The sequence below is a fragment of the Acyrthosiphon pisum genome, chromosome A1 (genome assembly GCF_005508785.2).
Source record: "Acyrthosiphon pisum isolate AL4f chromosome A1, pea_aphid_22Mar2018_4r6ur, whole genome shotgun sequence".
In the NCBI taxonomy this organism is placed as follows: Eukaryota; Metazoa; Arthropoda; class Insecta; order Hemiptera; family Aphididae; genus Acyrthosiphon; species Acyrthosiphon pisum.
In genome coordinates, this window is record NC_042494.1 from 53,337,342 (window position 1) to 53,348,924 (window position 11,583).

At 29.3% G+C, this 11,583-nt stretch overlaps 2 long non-coding RNA genes across 2 annotated transcripts; one reads left to right on the forward strand and one right to left on the reverse strand.

Moving 5' to 3' along the window:
• Positions 1–2,138: 2,138 nt before the first annotated feature.
• LOC107883635 lies at positions 2,139–3,147 on the forward strand. The gene is made up of 3 exons (XR_003839030.1): positions 2,139–2,672; positions 2,757–2,852; positions 2,977–3,147. It is a non-coding gene; the product is annotated as an uncharacterized LOC107883635 (long non-coding RNA).
• Positions 3,148–6,327: 3,180 nt separating this feature from the next.
• On the reverse strand, positions 6,328–8,240 carry LOC115033612. The gene is made up of 3 exons (XR_003838892.1): positions 7,980–8,240; positions 6,841–6,935; positions 6,328–6,526 (listed from the first exon to the last, which is right to left on the reverse strand). It is a non-coding gene; the product is annotated as an uncharacterized LOC115033612 (long non-coding RNA).
• Between the last annotated feature and the right edge of the window lie 3,343 nt (positions 8,241–11,583).

Genomic DNA, 11,583 nt, shown 5'->3' on the forward strand with positions numbered 1-11,583 from the left:
GGGGACAGAGTACCCCTTCTTTTTTAAATTTTTTTTCAGCGTACCCCTTCTATTTATTTGAAACGGAACGCTGGGAACCCAACATAGCTAGTGAATTTGTAAATCGTGATTTCCTGATGCCAAATTTACTTAATAGGTACACAATATTTTATATTGATATTATATTTTATTATAGCCTGTTAGTTGAATTAATATTATAAATTATAACAAAATAACTATAATCGTTTTTTGTTTGTTTCTATTGTGATAACTGATAAACAAAGCGTTAGAAATTAAAATCCCATTTTTAGCGGTTTTTTTGTAATTTGTCGGTGGTTTTTCCGGTGGCATTAAAGTACTATTGAGAAAATCGAAAAATGACCCCCCTATAAAAAGTGTTTTTCTTTCTATATGTATTTTTCGAATAAATTTGATATTGTTTTGGTGTCTTATTTTGCGCTCTTTACGGACATTTACAGTTTCCATTTTTTTTAGTTTTATTTTTCTATAAATATCGATAAAATTTTATTTGTTAGTTAAAAAAGCTTGAAAATTTAATAGAAGGCTCCTAGTATATTGTTTCAAAGGCAGATGAAAAAAATTAAAAATCCATAGTCACAATTTTTTTTTATAATCATCTCAAGTTCAAATATTGACAAAATACGTAAAAATAACGAAAATTTGCAAATTATTTTGAGTTAAAAATTCATAAAAATTTTTCTTTTTAAATCTAAGATTTGAAAATGTAATACAAGATCATTCATAAGTTTGTCTATCTTTATAAAAAAAAAAAATATCTTCAAGCAAATCAAATTAAATTTTTATGAGCGTTTGAATTTCATATTTTTACAAGATTGGATATTCACTCCATTTCTCACGTGGCGGATTTTGTTATTTCGTTGTAATTCAAAAACGAATAACTGTAGATACATGCCAATTTCACTGAATGTTCATATTTTCATTTTTTATACACGATAACATTTTGAAAATAATTTGACTCTTTTTGAGCTGTTTACGAACATTGTCAGTTTTCAATTTTTTTAGTTTTTTTTTCTATAAATATCAATAACAATTTATTAGTTGGGTAAAAAAGCATGAAAATGTAATGCAAGGCTCCTGATATATTGTTACAATAGCAGTTGAAAAATATTGAAAATACATAGGCACAATTTTTTTTTTATAAGCATTTAAAGTTCGATTTTTCAAAATATATCAAATTTAAAATTTAATAATTATTTTTAGTTATAAATGTATAAAATGTTCAACTTCTATAGCTAAGGATTAAAAATTTAAAACAAGGTTCCACGTAAATAGGTTATATATAAATTACTTTATTCACAATAATATCATCAAATATACCTACTTAGTAATATCATAGGCTGACTGACCGTTTTCGCTCAGAATCGTTTTTCTAATACAATGATATATCATTATGAATTCAAATTTAACACCATCCATTACAGTGACCCACTTGTAACCTACTGTACAGCAGAGTGACATCCACTTACCTACCTTTAATTGTTACAACTATACCAGTTTGGATGTTTAACAATTTAATATGATTCAAGTAGTTCATTTGATCAAAAATACAAAAATATACATCTATAATTTATTATATTTATAAAAATGTTAGACAATACTGAAATAATAATTTCATATCAGTAATAAAATAATATTATTAAATAGTAAACTTTAAAAAAAAATGGGGGGGGGGGAAATGTCCGTGATTAAATTTTTTAAATTATGTACAAATGACAATAATTGACAATGTAAAATGCAGATTGTAGCAAAACTTGTATATTTTATAATAAGTAATACATGTTAAGGAATATTATTGAACTATTTATTATATATTATATTTTGATTTATGGTTTATGTTTTATGATTTTTTAACTGTGAATAGTTATTGTTTAATGTCATATGCTTGATGTAATTTTTTTTATATTTACCTTTTAATAAAATAATTGTATTACCTAGTAATTAGTATAATAAACTAGATGCATAACAATATACCTAATACGATAATTTAATAATTAATGAAAAACAATTGTTAACATTAATTGATTAATGTTTGGCGTATTAGTTTATTAAATATTATTATGACATTAAACTATAAATGTATATTATACAAATTATTAAACTAGTATTTTATAATATTATACTTATGGTTATAGTTATGTTAAAAAAGTGTTACATAGATAAATGTAATGATTATAGTATGATTATATTTAATTATGTAAATCATAATAAAAAATAATAATGTATTTAGTTTGTACGGGGCTTTTTTTTCCTAGATTCGCTGTAGTATATTAGTATCACGACAATTTTTTCGGGCTCTTCCAGAGTTTATATGCATATTGGAATTCATAAATATTGAAATTTGAAATCTAGGAGGGTACTATTTCAATATCAATGTTCTGCTGGTACCTGCTTGACATTGACACTTTTAAGATTCTAGTAGAAGTAAAATACCTAAGCTTAATAGTCGTTTTGTATAAATTAAACCCTTTATAGGGATTGGAGAGGATTGTGCACACTTCTGAACTATACAATTCCATCAGGATGTGATCCAACTGACCCAATTGGACAAATATTCAAGTTTTGTGAAGCAAAATCTACTATAGCACATTTTACACGGTGTCTAGAACGAATAGACAGATATGATGTCGTGGAAGAGACCGAAGAATTATTTAGTGAGTATTATTTACACATATTACACTCATATAAGACCTTGTATTCATTGGGTAGACATTAATATTATGTATTTATGTTTCTAGTTTCTGATATTATATATTTTAAAAAACAATGTTCTTTAGCAAAATATCCAACTTTAGTAGTACCAAATGATTTTGACATCAATGTTATTACTTTAGGTGAGTTTTATTTAAATTATAATTTACAGCTGAAGTACATATAATTGCAGTTGAACTGACTAATTTTTTTTTTCCGTGTATACTTGTAAAAAAAAAAATTATGATAGTTTTAAATGGTTTTTAGATGATATAAATTCATCCAGCAATGGTTTTCCTCTTACAAGATATGATAAACCTATTTAAAAAAGTGACCAAGTGACTGAATTTAATCATGAAAGTGACCTACATACATTTATTTCATAACAATTTACTGTTATTAAATATTTGTCTTTGAATATTGAGTCCCTACATATAATTCAATTGATTCTCACTTAGTTTTGTAGAAATTACAGCAAATAATGATTGTAATAAACATTTTTTTTTTTTTTTTTGTCATATTTGTTTTATTTGTACAATCTGTATAAAAAATAATTACAATAAGCACAATGGAGGGGTTATAGGGTATTGGTCATGGTTGGCTTGATGAAGAAGCTATTCATTAATAGCACTTCTTGACGGGATGGTGGACTAGTCAACTAGTCGACTAGTAGGTCACGGCACCAGCTACGCTTAAAACGTCGGCCAGGGTCGCCCGGGATTGTTCGGTAAGATAGGTTTTGGATGAGAGGGTTTCGGGGATTTGAAAGTTTAAGGTGGAAACGTTAGAATGAGGAGAGAGTTGGATGTAAAATTATTGGTATGCATTTTGTTTGTTTATATTATTTATGAGGTTTGAGAGGACTTGGGTGAGGAGGGATAATAGGGGATTTATGATCGATTTAAATTCGTCAAGAAATTTAGTGTGTGAGGTCTCATTATCAGTTGAGTTGGTATGGTTGTTGGGAGGGGGGACCCTTAGTCGCGTTTGCATAATTACGTGGGTGCGCTAAGGAGTTTTCATTAGGTTGAGAGTGATGTCCTTGACTGCTGGAAGTGTTGGGTGGCTGTGGTTGAGAGTTGTAGCATGAGATGTTGGGAGTTTTACTTGAGAAGTTTGGACGCTTCTGTCTGAGTTGTTTGAATATGAGACAACCCTTATAGTTTGCTGGATGAGGGCCGGAACAGAGAGCACATTTTTCAGGGAGCTCTGGAGGTTTTATACAGGATGATGTTAGGTGGTAGTCACCGCATTTGACGCATTTAGGGGGGTAAGCGCAGTAGGTTCGGGTGTGGCCATAGGACTGGCAGTTAAGGCATTGCGGTATTTCTCGTTTTTTATGTGGTTCTTCTATTTTGACTTTGGTATGTAGTGTTATGTCTTACTTGGGTTTGTTCCTACGTAGACAATTTTGAGTTGTTATCCTCTGTTAAAGAATGAGTTCGCTCTCTCGAAAGTACTACAGTACGCTATTGAAACTTATTTTTACAGGAATTGAATTTTAACGCAATGAATTAAAATGTTATTAATACTTTTATTTTTTATATAAAACGTGCACACAGTAATCGAGTCTAAGACTATTTCACGACTGACTTATGTACTATGCATTATTCGATGGCGACGGACGTCGTCTTACAAAAGTGCTTACCCATCTAAATTCTACGTTACCTATATTATATTACTATAAGAACAAGGGGTTCCTAACAGTAGTAAGGCAGTGATGGAGAAAATATCGTTGTCGCTTTCTTGAAGGTTGAAATCAACAAAGAACATTGGAAGTGGTGATTTTGTTTGATGTGCTTGATGTTTATTACATTTTTGACTGAGTGACCAATTTCTTTGATTGCAGTAGCGATGTCTTCAACTGTGGTAGTTGGATGAAGATTTTTGACAACTATTCTTAACGATTTTTCCGAGTGGAGTTGGTACGTGTGATATTGGGCATTGATGTCTTTAACGAGTCGGATTAATTTCCTGTAGTTGTCAGGCTGTCTGTTTGAATTTTAAGGTGGGCTGTAGAGGACTTACACGAAAAGCTGGTTGGGCCCAATTAAGGTCTTGGATATTATTTCGTAATCCTATGTAATCAAGGACGCCTTTGATAAAAACGGGTGGAGGGAGAATAGGTTTTATTGTGTCATGTGTAGTATTCAATTGCCCCTGACTGAGAGTTTCATGCTGGCTATCGGTGTCTATGTTATCGTTATAGGGGTTTGGATTATCATTGTCAACGATTAGAGTTTCATAGCGGTTTGGTGTCACAAATAGTTTCGCTTTCTTGGCAATGATTGCAGACGGTGAAGACGGTGGGGTGGCTGATGTAGATAAGACGCGTTTACCGTCATTAGTTTTTGTCTTATCGTTATTTTTTTGTTTGTTTACGATTTTATTGTTGGGAATCGTAATTGGGGAAACTGTTTGCAGGTTACGTGTAGAGATGGGCAAAGATTTTTTTTACATCGATTCTCACAGTGAAAATATCGATGTTTTTGAAAATCGATGTACATAGAAAAAACATCGATATTTACCGATGTTTTCACAAAAAAAATGTTACTTTAAAAGCTGTTTTTTTAGTGAGGTGGAATTTTTAATTGCTACATTCAACATTGTGCAAATTTTATACCTACTATTAATAAAAAAAATTTAAATACTTTTTTTAAAACATCGGTCATCGGGGTAAAAAATCGAAATTTTTCACGATACATCATAAAAAAACCATCGATGTTTTTAAAAAATCGATGTATTTTACCCATCTCTAGTTACGTGACATAGCTAATCTGGTTGGGGTCCAAAGGTCGATACTCGGGCAGTGTCCTGGTTTGGTCATAGAGTGAGCAGTTGCGTGGGTATTGTATGTTTAAACTTAATGTTGATATTTTTATAGATAAGTTAAGTTACAGTGGCGTATCCATGGGGGGGTCAGAACCCCCCCATGAACCTGAGATGGTAAATTAACTTTTACATGAAACACGGTTATTTCTTTAACATTTTTATATTTTAGAATTTTGACTTGGAAATTATATTAATAGTTTGAATAAAGACTATAAACGTATTATACACACACACACACACACACAAGTCATAATAATATTAAATTATGATCATATTTACTACTTTGATCATTTTTGCTTGGAAACATATTATTTAGGTTTTCTACAACGGTTGATTCTAAATCGGTTCGCTGAATCGGTCGTCTGGTCCCGATGACAGCGATAAAAGCGATATCATTATCTGTGTTCAAATTTTATTTTAGGATACCTATTGCATTCGCGGCTCGCCGATCATTTAACACGAGCACATTATTGTGTAAAACTAATAGTTATTAGTTGGTCGTTGCCTGTTGGTGTCTCACAGTTTTACTTAATTTAATATCGTTTATTCGTTTATATTTGACATTTTTTGTATTCCATTTTATTTGTTCTATTTTAATTTATTATGTATTTTATTAACAATGTTTAATAAGTTGTATTCATTTAAAATTAATAAATTGATGTATTACATTTTGTCGATATATGTTATATTTTTACAATAAAAGTAAATATTCGATACCATGAAGTAAAGTATGGTAAGTTTAAATTTGCTGAACCCCCCCCCCCCCCCCCATAAAATGTTCCTGGCTACGTCACTGTTAAGTTATATAATATTACTTGTGGTCGGGTCGACCGAATTCTGAGGGCTGTTGATGACGGCGTGTAAACACGTTGAAGAACTCTGTGAAATATAATTTTTCCATAGGGAAAGAAGCACGATGTAATTGCAGAGCGACCGAGCGAGCAGGTGTACCGTAGATCATGCTCGCACGGCGTACGGCAAAGAACTGTAATAAACATAAATTTTAATATCAAATAATTAAAACATATTACCTATTTAAATTAATAATGCCTATAATATAGAATAATACTCAAGATCGTTGTTTAGGGACTTTCTTTATTTTAATTGATATAATAATAATGATAATAAACAAAATAAAATAAAAATATAAAATTACAAAGGATATTTTTTGTACTTGTACAAAGTAATTTAAATTTTGGTACATTTTGAAAGTAAGTGACATAGGTAAGTTATTTTCTAAATATGTGACTTTAAGTGACTCGATTTTAAAAATATGACTTAATTAAAAATGTGTCTTACTTCTGGCCCTGCTTATCATGTAAATCATTACTTCAGTATGTTCACAGTTATGTTACATAATGTACCCAATGTATGAAATTGGTTTATTTCTTGGTCTGGGGATCAAATATATTATATTTAAGGCTTATGATAAATATAAAAAAACAAGCTTATATTAGTCCGGTTCAAGATTTACATAATAAAATCTACCAACTGTATGTTTTATTATTGTCTGCTTGATGCTTCAACTTTTTTTTAAACTATATTTAATGTGGTTTACTTCTTTTAAACAATTCAGAAAAATTGAAAATTGACTAAAAAAATTATAATTACTCAAAATGATCCCATTTAAATTTTGTTAAAAATATTTGTGTGTGAATTACAGTGCTTGGTTATTGTGTGAGTATATATAAATTTTTTTAAATCCTACATTTATTTCTAAACATGGTACTTTATTATCACTTTCAATGTTAAAATAAAAGAACAAACATTTAGGTAATAAAAAAAAAAAATGTGCACAATTGCAGCTTAAATGTCCTTATATAATTTAAAATTTAAATTGATTTTAAGTAGCAACAATTTTCTTCTGGCTTTAGGACTAAATTATTTAAGATTTATTTTATAATTACTTTTCATTATTATGATATTCATTATGTTAACTTCTAACTCTGGTGTAACTAACAAAAAAATATAGTTTATTAATTATTTAAATCGGGTGATTTTGTTCCAAACACATCTATAGTCTACAAAGTACAAACCCTTTAAAATTAATGATTTATTTTTCACATGTACAACATGAAATCTTCTCTACATAATCCCTATGAAACAGTATATTTATAATACTTTTAAATCAAAATAAGCCTATTTAAAGTTCAACAGGTTTACTAATTATGTTTTATATTTTTAGCTATGCTTAAAAGATCGAGATTTAAGACCAGGCGTTATGTTCGAGTAGGTATCAGTCTATATAATAAAACTGATATCTGATCGCTGTAATTGGTTAATCATTATAGTTTCAAATGATTTTTCAAACAGCCCTTGGAATAGATTTATTGTGAATTATATACAGTCGTTAGCCATTGGTAAGGTTAGGAATAATTTTTACATTAGTTATGTTTTAATCTTAATGCTCAGTTTATTTGTTATAGAAAAACGGTTACCTAAAACTATTCCATGTGTATTTGATGATTGTGTATTACTTGAAGAACTTAAATGTTATGTTCACTTATATTTTAATAAATATAATCCTTTTTGTGACCCATTGCAAAAGCTAATGATAAGTGTATCACAAAATAGATGAAATCAAAATGGACAGTGGACACTCCAAAATTTTTACATGGGCTCTTATGGCAGGCACGGTATTTTGGCCTAAAGTACCACCAGTGTTACCAAAAAGTACAGTAAAAAAAATATTGTATAAATAATTTTATTATTTCGACCGAAGAATTAACGGCTGATATGAAATTTTGTAATTAATGATATATTATATTATTTTCAATGGATATTGTATATTTCATTAAAAAGAGTAATAATATACTAATATTTATATTTAATATTTCATTAATATAAACTGCAGGTTTATGTATGGCAGTCACGGTTTAAGATAGGAAGGTTGCGTAACGAAACGAGAAAAAGTGTGTTATGAATGTTCTTACCAAATACCTAAGATCATAGAGCGCTCCCGGTGGATTTATATATTAACCAAATGGCAAATAATTATATCATGTTAAAAACATAGCCCATAGGTAACAATATTAATATATTTTTTAATATATTTTTAAAAATGAGAGTTATTAGTAATTAGGTATTACAATATTACCATTGTTCTATGATATTACCTAAGATAATCTAAACTCTAAAGCCGTGGTTGTTACTGTGTTATTAGTTAATAATTATTAATTATTACTTATTTTTTTTTATTCACTAATAAATTTCAATATTAATTATACAAAAAACAAAATGTTCTTAAAAGAAACTCTTTATTAAGTAATTTAAAATATAAAACAACTATGTGGGTACTAATTTAGATAACTTTTTTTTTGCTTTATTTATTTGCTTTGATTCAATATTTTTCATATAAGAATACTGCCTCATTCTCATTACAATATACATTGTGTATATTTCTGTTAATATTTCACTTTTGTGAACTATGATAAGTACCTACATTGATATTATGAATTATGATTTATGGAAATTATTTTATTTTTGGCGGCATCTTTTGAATATCAAATAATTATAAAATAATATATTTATATAAAATATTCAAATATAGATAGTATAAAACCTATGATAAAATTATAAGGTTTTATAAATGAACTGATAGATGGCGCTGCAGAATCTTAGGTAAAATCAGCTGATTTCGTAAGAACATTTGTGCTACATAAACGTCTTGCCGTAAGTAATACACCGTACTGCAACCATACTATCTTAAACCGTGATGGCAGTTAATGTGATCTACAGATATGATTGTCGACCTTCCGATAAAAGTGATTTCCTTATCGCAGTAATTGTCTTCACAGAAATACCCGTGGTATTTTTTTTTATACTCCCTATACAAATTAAATTATTACAGACAAATATAGTGTAATGTATATTTATATAGTTACTCCAGTCAACTAACTGTTAACTAACTGGGGTCCAATGTAGTATGTGATGCAATTGATTTCATCTATTCTGTGGTTGTACACTTAACTAAACTAAATACATAGAACGCGTGCATTATTCATAATATGAGTCTCATAGGAAGTCGCCATATGCATTCCGCGTCAAGTGAAAACATGGTGAAATGTTATGTTATCTATGAAAATTGTTATCATCATCACAATAGTAATGTTAAAAATTAAATCGGAATGCATATAGCGACTCCCGTATGGTCTCATTTTTCATATACGAGAATTATACACAATACGCGTTCCATAGTTCAGTGGGTTGAACCACTACCATACCCATCTGCTCGCACCGAGTTATAACTTATAACCTAACCTTAATCCTTAAATCTGACAGTGACCACTATGGATTATGGACTATTGGACTATAGTTTCAACGACTTGCTCATGATATAATAAACCAAGTTTATTGTACAACACTGTACTTGCTAAAATTATCACAATCAATAATAATTATTAAATTAACCAACAGTTAAAAAGTTAATCGGAAAAAATAATAGTGGTTAGCTGAACTATCGGTTAAACCTGATAGTTAGCTCAACTGGGATTTCTAAAACTGGGACAAAGTATTAACCAGCAGTTAAATTCTACAAACTGTCAGTTAAAGTCAATTGAAAACCCGGGCCTAAGATTTGTAATACACTAAGATGTATAGGCATTAATTAATATTGAATTAATATTAATATTAAATATAGTATATTTAATCAATGGTATAGGTACCTAAGACCTTACTGGCTAACTATAAATGAATTTCATTCGTATAGAGTTTCTTTATATTATTATAATATTATGTCTATAAATCTATGATTTAATTTAATCTGTGATATTATCAATAGATTGCCATATATATATAGGCTATAAACTAAACTATAAAGTCTAATACGCCACAAACCACGATTAAATAAATCATTAATTAAATTGTATTTCTTTATTCGTGATTATTACCAAATTACCATTGAGTATCGATAAAGTATACAATATTGAATATATTCATAACTCATTAGTCATAACCCAAATTTATTGTATTTACTATAATATTATAAATTATAGTGTCCGATTTTTACGCCTTTAACTGCAGCTTATCGATGATCTAAACTACTCGATTGCGCGTAAATTGCGTTGCTGTTGGTCGACAAATGAAAATAATTAAATATGTGAATATGTAAATTGTCAATAGATCTCATAAATGGATTATCGACTTTATTATCATGAACCTACCTAATTAAAACTATGTTCTTAACTCTTAAGAATTAAGACTTTGATCATACATTCATTCAGTACAAATGTTGAAGTGTAGGTACAACGTCAATAATTACTGTACGATTATTGTCTATACTTTTTACTCTTTAACACAATAGCATCGCTGCCATGATGAACTTTATTGTTTCATACGATGCAGGGGCGTCTATAAGAATTGACGGATCGGTCGGATTGGGCCACTTCTGCAAATAAATATTTAAAATATTATTTTATATTGATAAAATATACATTTTTTTTATACCTATAATTAGGCTGTCGAAGGGGCAGTCCCTGAAGTTAGGACCTTCACTCTACACTCTACGCACACTTATACTGTATACTGTAGAATGTATACGAGTATACGACAATCATAGTAGGTAGTACTTGGTACCATACAAGATACCAGCACGTTTTTATAAAGTGGAATTTGTGTAGCAGGTGATCTACGAATTTAAAACTAGTGATTTACCCTATACATAGAAATACATTAATTGCATCCCTTATTTTATAGGTATAAGTATTTAAAACCTTTTAAAATTAAACCACACATTGTTTAGTACAATAAACATTTTTAATATCTATTACAATTTACAAGTGTCTATTTTCTCTTTAAAATTATTAGGTTCTAGGCAGTGCTCGAATAGTGTGGGGAGGGGGGTGCGAAGGGGGACGGCCGACGGAGCTCTTCTACTATTTTAATTTTTTTTTGCGTACCCCAACTATTTTTTTTTACTTGGACGGGGGGACGGACCAAACTAATGCCCAAAATAAAAATTGATTTGGGCATTTGTTTGTAAATATCAGCTGTGAACTAGTGTTCACAATTTATTGACATAGGTAGGTATGTATATAGCACAAA